This window comes from Pithys albifrons, chromosome 21 (genome assembly GCF_047495875.1).
Source record: "Pithys albifrons albifrons isolate INPA30051 chromosome 21, PitAlb_v1, whole genome shotgun sequence".
In the NCBI taxonomy this organism is placed as follows: domain Eukaryota; kingdom Metazoa; phylum Chordata; class Aves; order Passeriformes; family Thamnophilidae; genus Pithys; species Pithys albifrons.
Window position 1 is genome coordinate 9,347,789 of NC_092478.1, and position 20,371 is coordinate 9,368,159.

The 20,371-nt window shown below is 52.2% G+C and overlaps 1 protein-coding gene across 2 annotated transcripts in view; it reads left to right on the forward strand.

Moving 5' to 3' along the window:
- Window positions 1–5,880: 5,880 nt before the first annotated feature.
- CALN1 (calneuron 1) overlaps window positions 5,881–20,371 on the forward strand; it is a 151,343-nt gene continuing 136,852 nt past the window's right edge. The window contains exon 1 of one of the 2 annotated variants that reach the window (XM_071575258.1): window positions 5,881–6,222. The gene's annotated coding sequence lies outside the window, so the exon portion shown is untranslated. Of the gene's footprint in view, window positions 6,223–7,567; window positions 7,851–20,371 lie in introns of those variants that run through there. The other variant, XM_071575259.1, reaches the window with a different exon arrangement.

Below are 20,371 nucleotides of genomic sequence, written 5' to 3' on the forward strand. Positions count from 1 at the left end.
CACGTGGGGGGTGGGTCCTCCCATCCCACTGCCTGTGGCACACGATGGGAACCCCCAGATAACTCCAAAGAACCCACAGGACGTGCCCTGAGAGCTCAGCACCAGCTCTGTGTGATCCCAACCAGGTGTGGATTGGATCCACCTCCTTTCCTTTTCCAGGACATGTCCCATCCCTGCATCTTTTGAGCTCATGTTGTGCCCTGGGTGGTGGGCACAGCCAGTGGTGCTGCCAGCAGAAGGTGGAGGAATGAAGGAATGCACATCTGGAGGCTCAGAGACATTTGGTGCCTGTGTGGTTTTCATTTCAGGCCTTTCCGTTGGTGATTGACTTAATTAAAATTAAAAAAAAAATAAAATAAAGAGAAGCAGGCAGGATTGGGCGTTTTTTTTTTCCTTTTTTTTTTTTTTAATCAAATTCCTGGCTTGGAGTGCTGCAGAGCCAATATTCATTTTGAAATTTCCTCTCATTTTAATTTTAAAGCTCCCCCAAAAGAATTCTGAGCTGCAAACTGGAAGGAGGAGGTGTCAGACTTCACAAACCAACCCCCCCCCAATCTATGGATTGCCACAAAAAGCATCTTCTGTTTGATCCATTTTCTGAAAAGTCATTTTTTTTTTAATCAAGTAGAAACATTGTCTTTTAAAAAGAGTCACTGAATTAACCAGGAATGTTTTGCTCAGTGTGGGGAAATGTGGGCTGGCACCTGGTTGGGGGATGCCCTCCCCTTTGCCCCACCTGCCTGTGCCATGGCCCAGAGGTTTTCTGGGGCTTTGATTGAGGTTTGTAGGTTTGATGAAGAGGAAGGAAGATGATTAGAGACCCTGAGAGCTCCTTTTCTTCTTCATGCCCCAACATCTGTTGCCCTTTGCTCAGCCCTCAGTGCCCCCTGAGAGTCCCCACTCACAGCACAGGGCACAGCCCCTCCTGAGGTGCCCAAAAATCCCTGCCCAGACCCCAAGTCAGATGTAACAGTGAGGAAAAGAAAGAAAACTTCTCCCCAGGAGGGAATTTGCCCATTAACACCCCAGACACAAAAGTCTCAATGGAGCTTTTCCCCCTCTGAACCAGCTAAACCGTCTCTGCCTGATGGGAAGGCTAAAAATAAGCCCACAAACAGCTTAAAGATGTTGAAAATGAGAAGCAACAAAGGCTGGAGGACGTGTGAGTCACTAAATTACAGGGCCATCTTTCAAAGACCCAAACAAAACAAAAAGAAACCCCCCTCCCCACCAAACCCTCGCTGCTGAAATTCAGTGGGACCTCTCTGGGGTGGGTTTGGGGCTGTTTCTTTGCCTGTGCAGACACTTGGCTGGTTTTTGTGGGCTCAGAGGACTGAAACCTTCTCCATTCTCATTGCTTGGTGTGCCAGAGCTGCTGTGGGGAAATACTGTGAGTAAAACCAGGCTGCTCACGAGCAGGAGGTGCTTTCCTCTTGCACATGGGTGTTTCTGTGGAGGTCTTTTGGAGCTCAACTTCCCTCCTTGCAGGGAAGTGTCAGCACATTGACAGCATGTCCTCTGGCCCCAGAGGAGCCACAAGTGTTTGGCCACTCAGTTGGGAACAAGCAGGTCTTGGTGGGTGTGATCACATTTGTCTGTAGTTTAACCTGTGGAGATAATGCAATTAAAAGGCCCTCTTGCTTTGTTGGTTTTTTCCTCCCTTCCTGAAGGTCTCATTTCAATGAGCTCCACTAGGGTGGACTCTGCTGCAAAGTTGGAGCTTTTTTAGCATTTGCAGATGAGCTCAAATCAAAATCTTGGCGTTTGAGGCAGCAGGAGAGGGGATGGAGTGGTGCCAAACCTGTGCCTACATCTGATGTTTGCAGCCAGCCCCAATCTCTCTAATAGGCTGAGAAGAAACTTTGGATCTGAGCAGATGGCAGGGCTGGAGATGCAAACCTGCCACTGCTGCTGCATCCCAGACCTGCTGCTGGGGTGTGTGACACCCTCCCTGGGGGCTGGAACAGCTGGAGGCCCAAAATCCCAGAATGGTTTGGATTGGAAGGACCTTAAAGCTCATCCAGTGCCACCCCCTGCCATGGGCAGGGACACCTCCCACCAGCCCAGGTTGCTCCAAGCCCTGTCCAACCTGGCCTGGGACACTCCTAGGGATGGGGCAGCCACAACTTCTCTGCCCAACCTGTGCCAGGGCCTGCCCACCCTCATCATCAGCACCTTCATCCATCCTCTTCCTCGCTGCAGTGCGAGCCCTGTGAGACCCTGGCCGGGTTCCCTGAGCCCATTGCGGTCCCCGCTGGCTCCTCCCTGGCCCAAACCCCACTGATCAATAAATCAGCTGCCTGGGTTGGCAGGTCCAATAAAAGCTGTGCACAATGATCATAAATCCTGGAGCGGAGCTCACTCAGTGGTGATTTAATCTCAATATTCCCCTCTGAAAGGCGCTAATTAAACTTCAGCACAAGGCAAGTGGTGTGGAGAGAGGAACAAGGAACAGGAAAAGTTTCTCCTTGTGCTGGTTTAAAGATAAACCAGCGGGAGAAATGAACCCAACACAAGAGAGATCATAAGTCAGAGTTACAATTTAATAACAATATCACAAGAAATGCAATGGCACAAAGAGAAATTGGGTTTAACCCCCAAGCCCAGCAGTGTAACCCACCCCCTGGGGCACAAACACAGGGGGGTTTGGTGGCCCCTGTGCTGAGCCCCACGTGGTTCCGTCGAGTGCAAAGGAAAAGGAAGGGACAAACCTGTTGGTGCAGATGATGGCACAGTCTGGTGGAGAGTGGGGGGCTCCTCCTGGCCAGGGGCTGCTCCTCCTCTGCATCCAGTGAGTGGTTCCCCAGTCCCCAAAGCCCAAGATTGTCTCCCCTGAGGTTTGGGTGGGAGCCCCCAGTGCCTCCCCCAGGGCAGGGAGTTCCACACTGGGAGATCTGACTCTGGCAGTCAGGGGGGATTTTGGAATGGTTGCTGGCCCCTGAGCAGAGCTGAGCCCTCAGGTGGGTGTGGAGGTGCCAAGGAGTCCCTGCAGGGCAGTTCTCCCAGCTCCTCTGCCAGGCTTCTTTCCCAGCCAGCTCCCAGCCTGAGGGCTCAGCTGTGCCCTGGGCAGCTGCTGCCAATGGGCCATTGGGAACAGTTGCTGGGCAATGGCCCAGAGGGTTTAGAATGCCCAGCTTTGGGCACACCCACACAGGGACAAACTGCTCCCACCTGCTCAACTGGGACAAAAGCAGAGTTTGAAGACACCAACCTCTTCCAAACCCACCCCATTTTAACAAAAAAACCAAACCAACCGAACCAGAAAAAAAACATGGGCTGCTCTTATTGATGTGGACAAAAGTTTGGGGATATCCTGGATCTATTTAGGGATTAATGAGAACTCGGGGGTTTAACAATTTTTAATAATAAATATATAAGCTTAATGGATTTTCCAGCTACTGTTTTCAGCTGTGAAGGTTGGAACCTTTTGGCCTAATGTTTTCCAGAGCTGGAGAAAAGGAAATTAGCTAAAGGCAGGGAATAATGTTCACAAATGAGGGGGTTTGCCCCCACTTTACTCACATAAACAGCCCAGATGGAGCTGAGGGAGTTGCAGGTGAAAGTTTCCCAATGGAGCAAGAGAAAAAAAAAGAAGTGAAAAGCAGAAGGATGAGAAGAGATTGAGCTGAGTCTCATCCTGATGAAACATTTGGTCCCATCATTCACCTTCCAGTGCTGTTGTTGAGGGCCGTGTTGCTGGAGCAGGAATTATGTTCTCACCAGACATAGGAATGCAAATAACTTAATAATAATGGTAAAATTGCATGATTTAGCCAGGCCTGATGGATTATAAAGGACTTGGACCATGGCTAAATTCCTGAATTTTCCCCCAGATCCAAGACTTGGGGAGCAGGGAGTGTCCAGGCACCGGGCAAGGGGCACTGGGATGCAGAAATCCCACCCTTGTGGGCAGCAGAGCTGAGCTGGGGAAGCACAAATAGTTTATTATCAGTGGAGATGAGATTTGTAGTTCACACAGGGAGCAGAGAAAGCAAAAACCCCTCTGCCCCCAGTTCCTGAGCTGGAGATCATGTTCCTTCTGATGGTAAAATCCCAGCGTGGGGAACACAATGACCCACGAGGCTGAAAGGAAGGAGCCAGGAAGGATTTTACATCAGAAAAGTACAAGAGAGACAAGATGTGAATTAAACACCTTTGAGCCACAAACCTGACACGCTGAAGGCTTTGTTTGATGCTTACACGGCTGTGGGAGTGTTGCTGTCAATGATGGGTGTCTCTCCAGGCTGTTTTCCACATCCAATTGCAGCAATTTTAGATGTGTTGGGTTCCCATTAGAGGCTCTCCTGCAGTCAGCTGCTCTCCCCAGCAGAACATCTCACCATGTTTTTAACCTAAATTGTCTTTAGCTGAATTTCCCCCCTCTGGAAGTGCCCTGGCCCAGGGCTGGAGGGCTCAGTGGGTTTGCTGATCCCAGGCAGTGATCCAAGGAGTGGGAGCCTCAGGTGCATTCCAAAAGGGCCTGGAGAGTCAAGCAGGCTCCACTGAGCTCTGGGAACACCCTGAAGGTGACTGCAGTAGGGAAAGGCTGGGGGGGGGAGTTGTAGCTCAGCTGAGAAGCCTGAGGAGGTGCTCAGCAAGCTGGGAGAAGTGCACTCCTTCAAGCACTTCCTCTTAATGCTGGAGACATCCAGGTCCCTCTGGAGCTGTCAGCAGCAGTGATTTGGATCTCCCTGCTCTGCTCCTCTGCCTCCAGCATCAACCAGAGGGTCAGGCAGGCTGGGGGACACTGGGTTTGGGGAGATGCACTTTGTGCCCACAGGAGACACGTGCAGATGTGGTTTCTTGTCCTCCACTGCTGTTGGCCAAGAAGTCCAAGAGCATTCTGGCTTGTGTCAGCCCTAGTGTGGCCACCAGTGCCAGGGAAGTGAGGTCAATGTTGTGGGCACTGCTGAGGCCCCACCTCAAAACCTGGGCTCAGTTTGGGGCCTCTCCTGACAAGAAAGACATTGAGGGACTGGACATGTCCAGGGCAGGGAATGGAGCAGGGAAGGTGCTGAAGCAGCAGGAGCAGCTGAGGCAGCTGGGGGGGCTCAACCTGGAGAAAAGGAGGCTCAGGGGGGACCTTCTGGCTCTGCAATCCCTGCCAGGAGGGGGGAGCTGGGACAGGGGGTCGGGCTCTGCACAAGGGCACAGGGACAGGAGGAGAGGGCACAGCCTCAGGCTGGGCCAGGGCAGGTTTAGGTTGGATATTGGGAAAATTTCTTCACTGAAAGGGGTGTCAAAACCTGGCCCAGCTGCCCAGGGCAGTGGTGGAGTCACTATCCCTGGAAGTGTTCAGAAAGTGTGGATGTGGCACTTGGCGACATGGCTGTGGTGGGCTTGGCAGTGCTGGGCTGAGGGTTGGGCATGATGGTCCTGGAGGTCTTTTCCAACCTTAATGATTCTGTGATTCTAAAAAAGGGAACTGGCAGCTTAAACCCCCTCCTTGCCAAAAAGAGACCTGGAGAGCCTTCGGAGAGCCAACTTACCGAGGGGCTCAGCCCCACACGAGCAATTCCTTTACCGTGCTTAGTCCAAGGAGCGTTGGGATGATGCTCTGGGGCACAGGGGATGACTCTTGGGGACGATCCTGTGCAGGGCTGAGGCTTGGACTCGCTGATCCTGGCGGGTCCCTTCCAGCTCCGCACATTCCGTGACTCTCGGGGTTGTGCCCTTTCCAGGAGGGGCCGGAGCAGCGGGAGGCTGGACCCTCTCCCTGCGCGCAGCATCCCCTTGGCGGGGACTGCGGGGATGGAGGCAGGGGCTGAGGGGGCGGCGGCGCCGAAGGGGTTAGCGGGGGGGCCCTGCCGCAAGGTTGGCGGCGGCGGAGGGTGGTCCCCGGGCGGGCGCTGCGCCGCCGCCCTGGCCGGGGCTGCGGGGGGAGCGCGGCGCGGCGCGGCGGGGCTCGGGCTGCGCTCGGGGGTGCGCGGGGCCATGGGGCGCTGAGCCGGGGCTGCCGCGCCGCGCCGCCCTCCTCCTCCTCCTCCGGCACCCCCTCTTTTGCTTGCGTTTCTTCGCTTGTTTTATTCGAATTCATCCGTTTTCTTGGGGGTTTTATATTATTTTTCCCCCCTTCTTCTCTCCGCCATCCTCACCGCCCAGATCTATCTCTCTGCCTCCACCCTCCTTTGAATAACTCGGCTAAGGAGAGATCTGGAGCTGGGAGCGGGGGGAATAGTGGAGCCGAGCAAACCTGTGGCGGAGGAGCCGGCTGGTGGAGAGGTGAGTCCAGGAGGCGGCGGAGGAGGATGGGGAGCAGCGGATGCCACCCAGGCGGGGAGGGCAGGGCTGGGAGGGAACCGGCTGCGCGAACGCTGTGCCCTCCCCTCCCCGGCCGAGGGTGCAGCTGGTGCTCCACGGGGCACCGACCTGTTGGGGGGTTCATCCAACCCTCCCATCCTGCTTAGACGGGGCGGCAGCCGAGCGGTGCCCCGCGGGGCACAGCGGGGTCCGCGGGTGGCGATGGAGGCTCTGCGGGTGTGGATGCTCGGGATGCTCAGCCCCTCCAGGCGGGCACACTTGGTACCCCATCCCCACGCGTGTGCCGTGAATTCACGCGTGTTTCCCCCCCGCCCTTCGCTGTGTGCGGCTGTGGGCGCACTCGCGGGTGTTTGTGGAGTTGCCATGGAGCAGCAGAACAGCACTTTGGCTGCCCAGAAAACCTTTTCTCTTAATGTCTCGGCCCTCTCGTGGTTCCTGTCGCGGGTGATGTAATGAGACTCGGTGTCTATGCGGTGTCCTGCTCCGTGGAGTTCAATAGCAGAGGGAGCAGCCGCCATCTGTTTGAATAGATGGGTCCTAATGAATCTGTCAAACCCAACAAATGTCCTCGACGGAGGAATTTGGCCCCGAACACCTCCTGATGCCGCTGTCGGCAACCAAGAGACTCCCGAAGAGAGTCCTGCCTGTCCCCCAGCTCCTGCTCGGAGCTCTAATGTATTCAGCCCAGGCTCGTTTCTCTTCAGCTCTAATTCCAAGCCCCAGGTTTAATAATACCTGATTTGCAGTGATTGCCTCCTGATTGCCCCACTCCAGCAGCCGAGGGGCTGCATTCTGGGATGCTGAGCTTCGCTGCTGTGTGTCCTGAGCGTGAGCTGTTCCTCCCGTTACTCACCACCAGCTCCGACCTTTCCCACCCACCAAGTTTCGCTGTCTGCCTCCCCCTGAGCACCCGCCGCGCTGTGTTGCTCTAATTCACCGGGTGCCTCCCGAGCTTTGTCCCTCGGTGGCTTTGGGAGGGTGTTGGAAGCCGTCAGGATGCAGATGGGCTCCGTCGGGAATGCTGGCGGGACGGGAGCGGCTCGCTGAGCGCTGCCCGGGCTGGGCTCGCCTGCAACTCCACGGGAGGACAGGACAGCAGAGGGGGGTGATCCGATCCCATGTGGCTCGCTGGGCTCGCTGGACTCCTAGAGCATCTCCTCGGGGGCTGGGAAATCGAATTGCCCCATTGTTCAGCTGTAAAATAGCTGCACAAGGCCGTGATTGGCACAGGAGTGGATGGCCCAGGTTGCTTACATCACGTAGGCAGCTGCCACCGAAATGACACACTTGATTGAAGGCCAAAAGAACCATATACGTAACTGCCTGTGATTAAGCTCCATATGATGCCTCAGAGCAAGTAAAAACCCCTCCTTCATCTCATCTTGCTTGTAACGAGACAGCCGTTGCAGGGATCTCATTTGGGTCATGTTGTGGCTTTTGGGGGATTTCTGGGGGTTGTTTTGGGTTGGGTTTTCTTTTGCTTCTGCTGTAAACTTCCATGACCTGCACCAATCTGCACCCTCCTGTGATGCCCCATGAGAGCCTGGTGCTGTAGGTGTGCTGGGAGCTGGGAACAGAGATTTTATCAGGTAAGAGCTCCCAATGCCATCTTTTTCACAAGGAATATTCCAGCTGTCATCTTTTGGGGAGGGAGAGGGTCCTTGCACGTGCCCTTTCCCCCCTGGCATGCATGTGTGTGGTGGGACTTTGTTTCTGGGAGGGGTTTGACGGGTCAAGCTTCATCTTTTCAGTTTTGGGAGTCTTGGTGGGTGCTGAACTGTTTCCTCAGAGGATGCACTGGACCTGTAGCCAGATCCTCCCTGCACTGCACCTGTAGGTGAAGGCTCTGCTGTGGATCCAGGGAGGTGCTCTGTGTGTCTCTGGGCAGAGGGATGGGGAGGGTGGTCCATCATGGCCAAATTCAGCTCTGGGTGAAGCTTCCAGGTGGTGCAAGGACCTCAGGGGTCTCCCATGGGGAGGGTGTGCCCTGCAGGAGCTGGGTGCTGGTCCTGTCCTCCTCAGGGGTGTGCAGACCTCATCTGGTTCTCACAACTTTTCGGTGGGGCAGGATCAGACCGGGGCTCGATCCTGAGAGCTCATGGATTCCAGCAGGGAACAAAAGCACTTTGCAAGCATCTCCCTGCTGTGGAATCCCAGGGCAAAACTTGGCTGGGCAAAAGAGGAGGGGAAAAAAAAAAAAAAAGCAAAAACCCACTTGAAGGGAAATAGTTGGCACAGATGGTAATTTAAACAAAACCTCCTTCCTTTGCCGTCTCGGAGTCGGGGTCGTGCCTCGCTCCGTCCTCACACTCTGCCTGACTTCATTGGCATGCAGGTTTTGTCCAATCATAATGTGCTCGAGGATTATGCTGATGCAGCTTATTCCTACCAGATCATGATAGATAGATATATATAGATGGGGGTTCTGACCAACGTTCTGGTGGCTGCTGGTCCTGGCTTTGCTTCCTGAGCCCAAAGCCCAGCCCGGGGTGGGTGCATTTACATGGCTGGTCCTGTGCGGCTCCCACAGCCTCCAGAAAACCTTCCCCTGTAAGTTACAATGCAATGCAAGTCTTCTCATTGCTTTTTATTTTTTTTTTCTTTAAATGACCTCTTTTCTAAGCAAAATCCTGGCTTGGCCCGTAGCGAGATGATGGGACTGTGCATGTTTTGCCTTCCAGAGTTGTTGCAAAGTGGACAAAAAACCCACGGAGGAGCTGCTCGGGTTAGAAATACCAGCAAACATCCTTTGAGGCGATTTGTGCACAGAGAACTTTCATTGATCTGGCATGAAATATGGCAGGCAATCATTAGGAGATGGAAAATGAGACTGGCAGAGCCTTTTCAGAAAATGTGGGGAGTGTTGACCGGGTCTGAGAGCATTCATTTTAACCAGGTGCCTTCCTGAGGTTCACTGAAAAGATGATTTTATGAGGCAGTTCATACAGTCCTCAGCTACAGATCTATTGGTTAACTCAGCTGTTAACTGGGGGGATTGATCATATGGAGAAGCTCTGCAAGACTGGGGAGACTTTAACTGGTTCTTTTAACCTGTGAATGTGGTTAGTGATGGAAGTGTAAGCAAGAAACTAAAGTAAATCCTGGGTATTATGCAATAGTTCTTGGGCTAACATGGAAAGAGGGCAGTAGAAACAAACTGCTTTAGAGGGCTGCTTTTAATTAAATGCAGCCTACTTTGATAAAAGCACTAAAATGTGAAAATGTTTCTCAGAATAAAGGCAGTGAGCAGTGGCAATAAAAGCCACAGCCTGGGTTTAGTCTGTCGAGCCTGAAGTCCACGAGTAGGACATGGAAAATGTGCAGAAATTCAGTGGGTGGTTCTAAAACTGCCCTCTCATTCCTTGAACTTAATATCTGCTTGTGGGGGCTTGCTGGGCATGATTGCATATACATTTTTACAGCATGATAAAAGAAACCCTTAAACATCTGCACTGCATGTTGTCCTCAGGTCTGCTCACAGCTGAGCCTTTCAGGCAGCCCAGACCTCCCTTTTCCCTGTTTTGTCGAGCTGGTTTACCTGGATGGGGATTTTGGGTCCGTGCTGTTTGTTTTCTGGAGCTGTGTTGGCATCTCAGCAGCTCCAGTGGGTGCCCCCTGGGGGTGTCAGGCATTGCAAAGTGGGGTGACAGGGCACAGAAGCTGCCAGGTTTGTCTCTGAGCCCTCAGCAGTGCTGGGGGACCTCGATGGAGCTGCTGGTTTGGGGGTCTCCGAGCCATCCCTTTTCCTTCCCTCCTGTTTATTGCAGTTCTTCTCCATGGTCTCTGCAGAAGGGAGTTGGATATTTAGAGACACACCAAGGGGCAAAGTGGGGCTGCTTGGCCTTTTCAAGAGGCAGAGAAGCAGAGAGAGGTGCTGGGCTTGCCTGTGGTCACTGCAGGGCTGGGGGAGGCTCGTGTGGGATGGCACAGGTGGCAGTGCTGTGGGCACAGGAGTGCAGGGACAGCTCTGTGTGCAAATAGCCCTTGGGATCTCTTTATCCTGGATTCTGGCACATTAAATGCTACTGTGAGCGAGCCCAAGGAGCTGGAATATTGTCCAGCTGAGGGAACAGCCACCGCTGATGTCCTGCACAAACTCCACTTTGGCTTCATTCCTTCCTAACCTGAATTCCCTGTGTTTGTACTTGCTCCCTGCAAACGGGTCAGGAGGGCAGAGCCTCCCTGAAGCTGGGGAACCTCTTCCATGGGCTTCTCTCCATGCTCCTCTGTTTGCAGCACCGTGGCTGGTTGCAGGACCCTGGCTGGACACAGCACCATGGCTGGTTGCAGCACCATGACTGGGTTTAGGACACAGCACCATGGCTGGTTGCAGCACCATGACTGGGTTTAGCACCATGGCTGGTTGCAGGACCATGGCTGGTTGCAGGATCGTGGATGGTTGCAGGATCGTGGATGGGCACAGCACCATGGCTGGTGGCAGGACCCTGGCTGGTTGCAGGATTGTGGCTGGTTGCAGGACCATGGCTGGTTGCAGGACTGTGGCTGGTTGCAGGACCGTGGCTGGGCACAGCACCATGACTGGTTGCAGGACCCTGACTGGTTGCAGGACCGTGGCTGGGCACAGCACCATGGCTGGTGGCAGGACCATGGCTGGTTGCAGGATTGTGGCTGGTTGCAGGACCATGACTGCTTGCAGCACCATGACTGGTTGTAGGACCGTGGCTGGGCACAGCACCATGGCTGGTTGCAGGACCATGACTGCTTGCAGCACCATGACTGGTTGTAGGACCGTGGCTGGGCACAGCACCATGGCTGGTTGCAGGACCATGACTGCTTGCAGCACCATGACTGGTTGTAGGACCGTGGCTGGGCACAGCACCATGGCTGGTGGCAGGACCGTGGCTGGGCACAGCAGCATGGCTGGGCACAGCACCATGGCTGGTGGCAGGACCATGGTTGGTTGCAGGACCGTGGCTGGGCACAGCACCATGGCTGGTGGCAGCACCGCCACTCTTTACACAGGTCCCAGCTGGTTTGGAAGGGTCACCCTCTCCTGCAGAGCCTTCAACAGCTGAGCAAACAGCCCCCTGGCTCAGGTGAGCTCTGGAGCTCCCAGTCTGTCCCAGTGCAGGGAACTGGAGTTCCTGCTGCCTTCAGTGACCACTGTGCCATCCTACAGGTGTGTGTTTAAAACCTGCACATGTTTGTGCTGCTAATTGGCACCTCCTCAAAGGCTTTGAGGACATACCCAGAGGTTCCCAAGGATGTCAGAGTAAAGTGTTCTTTGAGAGATATTTATATATCCAGCCTTGATCTTGGATCCTCTGCTCTGACCCCTTTTAAAAACAGCAGTTGAAGAAAAATGGCCTCTTTATACTCTTTTTTTCCCCCTGCATATTGTTGACCTCTTCCAGGGCAGTGATTTCCTCACAGAAAGCTGTGGGCACATCAACTGTTATGCAAATGAGATTCCAAAGAGTTGATCAACCCTGCCAGGTATTAAGGTTGGGAACAGGCAGCCCAAAAGCAAAGCCCAGGACAAACAAGGAAATGAAGTCTCCATAACTGTTTCCAATTACTGAGTCTCGCTGGTTCTCCTTATGTCTCAAGAAGAAACATGCAGATCTCTCTGGGTCGAGCTTGTTTACAGAGTGCCTGTGGGTTTCAAACACAGCCAGCATCAGATTTCTGGTGTACATTTCCTGCAAATAAATACTGAAATAAAAATAAGGATGCTGTAATTTGTGCCACCCCAAGAGCTAAATGTTGTGCTCCGGCAGGAAATGAGCGTTTGGATTTCTTGGAGCAGCTTTATTTTGATCTTCCAAAGACCTGTGGCTTGCAAGGAAAGAAGCACAGGCTTCCTCTCTCTGATAGGATCTGGTTCCCTGGGAATTCAGGCTGTGCATGATGAGCTGCTCCAGGATGTGCTCACACCTGGCTGAGTCCAGGTTTGTGCTTTCCAAACCTTCTCCCTTGGGGAAGGTCCATTCCCACTGCCTGCTGGGCACGTAGGGAGGTCACTGAGGTTTGGGGTTTGCCAACATCCTCTTGCCATAAGCAGCTAAATGGTGCAGTGGCTGGTGGGAAACAGCTGCTCTGGATGGACAGTGGATGGATGGATGGATGGATGGATGGATGGATGGATGGATGGGTGGGTGGGTGGATGGACAATGGATGGATGGGTGGATGGATGGATGGATGGATGGTGGATGGATGGATGGATGGATGATGGATGGATGGATGGATGGATGGATGGAAGATGGGTGGATGGATGGACGGTGGATGGATGGATGGTTGGATGGAGGGGTGGGTGGATGGATGGAGGGGTGGGTGGGTGGGTGGATGGACAATGGATGGAGGGATGGATGGACAATGGATGGATGGGTGGATGGATGGATGGATGGATGGATGGATGGATGGATGGATGGTGGATGGATGGATGTGTGGATGGATGGATGGATGGATGGATGGTGGATGGATGGATGGATGGATGGATGGATGGATGGTGGATGGATGGATGGATGGATGAATGGATGGATGGTGGATGGATGGATGGATGGATGGATGGATGGATGGATGGTGGATGGATGGATGGATGGATGGATGGATGGATGGATGGATGGATGGATGGTGGATGGTTGGATGGATTGGTGCCCTGGCCACCCTCAGCACTTCAGCTGATAGCTGTTTTCTGGAGGAGAGGAATCATGACCACAACAGTTTCTGAACCCTTTGTCACCACAGCCTATTCCTACTTTAGTGCGAGTTGATAACAACCAGCCTGGTGGATCTGGAAGCTTCTTCTTGGGGCAGGTCTTTGTTTGGGTCAGTTGATCCTCTCCTAGCAAGAGAACTGGGATCCTCCTTGTGAACCTGGATTGCCTTTGTCAATCTGGATCCTCTTTGTCAATCTGCATCCTCTTTGAATCTGGACCCTCTTTGTGAACCTGGATCCTCTTTGTGAACCTGGACCCTGTTTGTGAATCTGGATCCCCTTTGTGAACCTGGATCTTCTTTGTCAATCTGGACCCTGTTTGTGAACCTGGATCCTCTTTGTCAATCTGGATCCTCTTTGATTGTGGACCCTCTTTGCAAGTCCAGATCCCCCTCCAAAGCTGAGCCATCCTATGTGCTTGAAGACACTTTTCCAAGGAAATGATTAGCCCTGAATGTTTGTGGTGGGGAAGTGCTTGGAGTGTGACTTGGTTTGAACCTTACACTGTGATCCACCTGAGTTTTTATGATCCCAGTGTTAGGGTTGCCCTCATCTCTTTAATTACCTTCTACTCATTTATCTGTTGGTGGCTCCAGCTCTCAGAGCTCCCAGGGAACTTCCTGCAGGAACCATCAGCTACTGCTTTTAAAAAACAACCCTCACCACATGTCCAAAATCCTCCTTTAAAGGCAAGGCCTGGCATAAGTGTCATATTTATTGGGAGTAATTAATTGTCCCGTTAAAACCCCTAAATGTTTTGGCATTTCATGAATAATACATAACCAACCAGCAGGCTGTTTGGAGTGTGTTCCTTTGTTAAATCCACGGCAAAAAATTGCCATTATTGATAGATTTCATGTTTGTAATTACTCATCTGAGACACATCCAGCCTGTTATGAATAACCCATTGTATATTGTTCTCTGAAATAGCCTGTTTGCTCAGCGGGCTGGGGGGGGGGGGGCAGGACTCTCTGCTGGTTGTGTCCCCACATCTGATTTATGCAGGAGAGGAGTGACTGAACAGAAGCTCAGAAAACTCTTTTCCAGACACACTCAACAAGCAAACACTCAAAGGTTGTGAGTGGAGGAGAACATGGTTAAAGAGAGCAGAGAAACGTGTTAGAAACGCCTTCAGGAGATGCACAAGTGACATTTCCTCCCTGCTTTGATGGGCTCTTCATCTCAGCTAAAAGCTCTGGGAGCTGCATCCAGCTGGTCACCAGTGGTGTCCCCAGGGGTCTGTGTTGGGTCCAGTCCTGTTTAACATCTTTGTTGATGATTTAGATGAGGGGATTGAGTCCATCAGCAGCAAATTTGCTGATGACACCAAGTTGGGAGGGAGTATCGACCTGCTGGAAGGCAGGAGGGCTCTGCAGAGGGATCTGGAGAGACTGGAGAGATGGGCTGATTGCAATGGGATGGAGTTCAACAAGGCCAAGTGCAGGTCCTGCTCTTTGGCCACCCCAACCCCCTGCAGCGCTCCAGGCTGGGCACAGAGTGGCTGGAGAGCAGCCAGGCAGAGGGACCTGGGGGGACTGAGGGACAGGAAGCTCAACAGGAGCCACCAGTGTGCCCAGGTGGCCAAGAAGGCCAATGGGATCCTGGCCTGGATCCAAACTAGCGTGGCCAGCAGGCCCAGGGCAGTGACCCTTCCCCTGGACTCTGCCTTGGGGAGGCCACACCTTGAGTGTTGTGTTCAGTTCTGGGCCCCTCAGTTGAGGAAAGAGATTGAGGGGCTGGAGTGGGGCCAGAGAAGAGCAACGAGGCTGGAGAAGGGACTGGAGCACAAGTGCTGTGGGGAGAGGCTGAGGGAGCTGGGGGTGTTCAGCCTGGAGAAGAGGAGGCTCAGAGGTGACCTCAGCACTGTCTGGAACTGCCTGAAGGGAAGTTCTGGCCAGCTGGGGGTTGGTCTCTTCTCCCAGGCACTCAGCAATAGGACAAGGGGGCACGATGGGCTCAAGCTCTGCCAGGGGAAATTGAACTTGGAGAGCAGAAAGAAATTCTTTGCAGAGAGAGTGCTCAGGCATTGGAATGGGCTGCCCAGAGAGGGGGTGGATTCCCCATCCCTGGAGGTTTTTCAGCTGAGCTTGGCCGTGGCACTGAGTGCCATGATCTGGTAAAGGGACTGGAGTTGAACCAAGGGTTGGACTCGATGATCTCGGAGGTCTTTTCCAACCCAATCCATTCTATGATTCTTTGATTCTCTGTTTTCTCTTGCTGCCAACAAAGAGCTCGTTACTCTGCACCATCAGCTACTTCTGTGTCATCTTCTTTGTGTTCTGCTCCGAGAAAAAACGAGCCAGGGATTGCAGAAAAAGGGAAAGCTTCCTGTGTTTGAACAGCAAGGACAGCAGAGGGGGTTGGTGCCATGGTCTGGGCAGCTGTGGGTGATGGCACAGAACCTCTCCTGCTCCTCTGCCATGTGGTGGGTGCTCAGCTGGAGGTGCTCAGGGCGGACTTGGGCTGGGCAAGCTGATTGCTGGGCACGATGCAGCCTCTCCAGGGATAAAAGAGTCATTTCCAAACTGATTTCTTTGTGTTTCCAGGTGAGTTCTGAGAGGGGGGAAAGAGAGAAAGGCTTGGAGATTTTTGTTGTGTGGAAGGGAGGCAGATTTGGGGGGTTTTGTTCTGTCAAAGAGAGGAAGGTTTGGAGATTTCCTGCAGGAGAGGAGACACGAACACAAGAGTTTCTGAACCCTTTGTCACCACAGCCTGTTCCTGGTTTAGTGTCAGTTAATGATCAGCCAGGTGGTTCTGGAAGCTTCTTGTTGGGGCACGTCTTTGTTTGGGTCAGTTGATCCTCTCCTAGAGGAGAACTGGGATTCATCCTCTCTGTGAATCTGGATCCCTTTTGTGAATGTGGATCCTCCTTGTGAATCTGGATCCCTTTTGTGAGTCTGGATCCTCCTTGAGAATCTGGATCCACTTTGTGAATCTGGATCCTCCTTGTGAATCTGGGTCCTCTTTAAGCCCTGGGTACCCTGTGTGTCTGCAGGCTGGCAGGGAGTCCCTGGGTGGGCACAGGGTGCTCCTCACTGCCCTTGCCATATTACCTGGGCAGTTTGGGCAGGGAAAATGAAGCCCAGGTGAGGTGGAGGTGCTGAAGGTCCCTCAGCTGCATGTTCTCCTCTCAGCACTGGTGCTGCTCAGCCCCTCAGCAGCTCCAGCTCCACAGAGTCCAGGTTTTGGGGGCCCAGTAGGACCATCAGAGCCTCCAGGGTGGAAACCAATGGATCACAAGCTGTTAGTTGTCACCCCAGTAGTTCCAGAACCAGCTCAGGAATGGTGCTTGGCCAAAGTGCACCTTCCACAAGGCATCAGGGCTTTTCTGGGACCAGCCAGGCTGTGTCACTCCTTCTGGTTGTTTGTTCCAGTGGTTTATCACCTTTGCCTTTAAAAACTCTTCCTTCACTTCCAGTTTACATGTTTATAACCTTCAGCTTCCCACCACTGTGAGGTTTTGGAGCTTTTGAGTATCTGCCTTGGTTGTCTCTCATGACCTCCTACCATGTCCTCAAACAGGTTTGTTTTTGGAAGCCCCTGGGTGATGGACACCATGGTGGGGTGGACACCACGGGCCTGTTGTCTTGTAGAGGAGCTGGACCTGTGGGAGGGAACAGGAGGTTGGTGCCTGCACCTTTCAGCCTCCCAAGGGTCACAAGTTTCATTTCCAAATGAAATGGGTTTTTTTTGTGTTTCCAGGTGAATTATTAGAGAAGGGAAGAGAGGAAAGTTTGGAGATTTTTGTTGTGTAGAAGAGAGGAAGGTTTGGTGATTTTTGCTGTGTGGAAGAGAGGAAGGTTTGGAGATTGTTGTTGTGTGGAAAGAGTGGAAGGTTTGGTGATTTTTGCTGTGTGGAAGAGAGGAAGGTTTGGAGATTGTTGTTGTGTAGAAGAGAGGAAGGTTTGGTGATTTTTGCTGTGTGGAAGAGAGGAAGGTTTGGAGATTGTTGTTGTGTAGAAGAGAAGATTCAGAGATTGTTGTTGTGTGGAAAGAGTGGAAGGTTTGGAGATTGTTGTTGTATGGAAAGAGTGGAAGGTTTGGAGATTGGTGTGTGGAAAGAGTGGAAGGTTTGGAGATTGGTGTGTGGAAGAGAGGAAGGTTTGGAGATTTTTGTGTGGAAGAGAGGAAGGTTTGGAGATTGTTGTTGTATGGAAAGAGTGAAAGGTTTGGAGATTGTTGTGTGGAAGAGAAGAAGGTTTGGAGATTTTTGTTGTGTAGAAGAGAGGAAGATTCAGAGATTGTTGTTGTGTGGAAAGAGTGGAAGGTTTGGAGATTGTTGTGTGGAAGAGAAGCAGGTCTGGAGATTGTTGTGTGGAAGAGAGGAAGGTTTGGAGATTGTTGTGTGGAAGAGAAGAAGGTTTGGAGATTGTTGTGTGGAAGAGAAGAAGGTTTGGAGATTTTTGTTGTGCTATTGGCTTCTGTATTTTTTTTTTAATATTTAAACATCAACTCAGAGTTTTTTTACAACCCCACTGTGGTTTCCATGAAGATGGAAATTTATTTACTAACCCTGGGCAAACACAACTGGGGGCAGCAGCAGAGTCTTAGGGACAAAAAGGGGAAGAGGACAGCAAAAATCCTGGGATTTCTGGCTGCAGAAGGTGGGGCTGAGTCTGGGAGCTGAGAGCAGCCTGGGGGAAAGGATGAAATGCTGGTGAGTTGGTTATGATGGTTCTTTAATCAGGCAGTTTAAGCCTGTTTGGGAATGGAGAGGGATCTTTATCCCCTTAGTGAGTGATGTGCTTGCCCTGGAGATCCAGAGCCCTGGAGTCCTTTCATCCCTCCCCTCGTGGCAGTTTGAGCTGAGGATCAGCCCAGGCCACAGTTAAAAAATACCCAACAACATCTGTGGTCTAAACTGTCCCACTGTGTCCTCATGTGTTGGGTTTCAGAAGGAAAAGTGTCTATTTTACACCTGACTTGGCACCCACAGCTCTCCCTTTCTGCCCAGATCTTTAGTCTTTTAAAGTGACCTCCCTCTTCTTTTTCATTTCAAATTTACTGCAGAAGGTGAGGGGGGAGGAAAAACCAGCACAAAATCTGAATCTCCCACAGCTTTGTAGTCCCTGAACCTGGAAGTTGGTTGCTCCTGAAGTGGCTTCCATGACATCAAACTTGTCACTCAGATCTCGTTTGCTGCATTTCAGAGCATTTTTATTTTCTCAGTTCTACCCTTGAATGCTGAAAAATGTCTTGTTTGTAAAGCCTTTTTTACCCAGTGATCCCTTTATTGTTGGTGTCCCCCCCCAAACCTTCCTCTCTTTCCCACCCAGTGCCTGCCAGCAGCATCTCCAACTCTTTGGTCATTGCCTGAATTAAAGGGAATGTTTTCCAATAAATAATCAGGTAGAGCCCAAATGCCTCGTACAGGACAAAGGGCACGTGGGGGTGAGAAGGGTCAGGGCTGAAAGTGTCCCCAGGGATCAGTTTTAACTTTTCCCTCTATCCCCTGGACAGCAAATCTCACACCCATGAGATCCTTGTAAAAGGGATGATTAATTAATCCTGGATGGATTAATTTGCTGCAAATATTGTGTGTGTCAGTGCTGGGTCTGGGTTTGCTACCCAGGCAGTGGGAGCACTCCTGCCTTCCAGAAAACCCCCTCAGAGGCAGCTTTGGGGCTCACCTGCACTCACAGCCCATGACTTTGAGTTGCTCTCTGAGGAAGTTTGGCTTCCAAACTGTCCCAGAGTATTTATTGCCCAGCTGGGAGCAGGGAGGCTCTTGCCTTCCTCTCTCCCTGCAGTGGATCTGTTTATATAGAACCCAGTTGTGCTTTCTCATGTTTCTTTGGGGGCTTTGATACCAATAAAAATTGATCTCAACAGTCAGAAAATATAAAATTCCTCCAAGATTTTCCTCCCTGGGAGGATCCATTTTGGGGCTTTTTTTTAAAAGTCTCTCTCTGCACCAGACCTTATTTTTCTTCATCTCAAAGCCCCCTTTTATTGGTTTTGTAGCTCCAGAACAAGCCATCTGCCTGAGCTCTCAGCCCTGGGTCTCTTTCCACACCTGAGCTGAGACTAATTAAAGGAGACTTCTGAATTTTATTGCAGCAGATTAAACCTTCACACCTTGCAGAGCTCGGCATCCTCAGAGCTCCTCCCAGGGCCAAAAGGAGCCTCTTGGAGCCCTTCAGATTTTCCTTGGGTGGCTTTGGCTCATATTCCCTTTGAGGTGCCAAGTTTGTGTACAAAATAAATGAAAAAAAATCTAAAATCTTTAAAGCTGTTGTTAGCAACAGAAACTGCAGGTGCTGAGGGACAAAGTGACTTGGGTTTCTTCCTAGCACAGGGATTTTGCCAAAGCCACAGGGCTTGAATGATCTCCCCTTAACTCTGTGTTACAAACACAGCCCTGGGGATTTAGCCCAGCTCAGTCTCTGCCCTGTCAGAGATTAATCCAGGGCTAAGCATGACCTGTGACAGCCCCCTTGGACAGAGGTCCATGGACAGCAGTGAGTGAGAAATCATAGAATGGATTGGGTTGGAAAAGCCCTCCGAGATCATCAAGTCCAACCCTTGGTCCAACTCCAGTCCCTTTACCAGATCATGGCACTCAGTGCCACGGCCAAGCTCAGAGAACATCAACAGCACCGAGGCAGCTCCTTCACACCTAATTCCCTTCATTTGCCTTTAATTGAGGGAGATGATCCGCAGCCTCCTGAGCGCTGGTTTCTCCTGAGGGAGGTGGGGATGTGGGAAGAGCTATGCCAGAGGGTTTGGGGAGCCTGCAGGGTGTCCAAGGGGGATCAGGGAGGCACGGGAAGGGTGGGAATGAGGCTGGGCTGCCTTCCCACTTCCAGCCACAGAAAATTTCATAGAATCGTAGAATGGATTGGGTTGGAAAAGACCTCTGAGATCATCAAGTCCAGCCCTTGGTCCAACTCCAGTCCCTTTACCAGATCATGGCACTCAGTGCCACGGCCAAGCTCAGTTGAAAAACCTCCAGGGATGGGGAATCCACCCCCTCTCTGGGCAGCCCATTCCAATCCCTGAGCACTCTCTTTGTAAAGAATGTCTCTCTGATCTCCAACTTCAATTTCCCCTGGCAGAGCTTGAGCCCATCGTGCCCCCTTGTCCTATTGCTGAGTGCCTGGGAGAAGAGACCAACCCCCACCTGGCCAGAACTTCCCTTCAGGCAGTTCCAGACAGTGCTGAGGTCACCTCTGAGCCTCCTCTTCTCCAGGCTGAACACCCCCAGCTCCCTCAGCCTCTCCCCACAGCACTTGTGCTCCAGTCCCTTCTCCAGCCTCGTTGCTCTTCTCTGGCCCCGCTCCAGCCCCTCAATCTCTTGCCTCAACTGAGGGGCCCAGAACTATGCCCTAGAATGCCCTGGAATAACAGTGGGAAGTTGGTTGGCGTGTCTTGCCCAGGGCAAGGAGGATCAAACAGCCCAGGAATTTCCCAGGTGATGCTCAGGGGGCT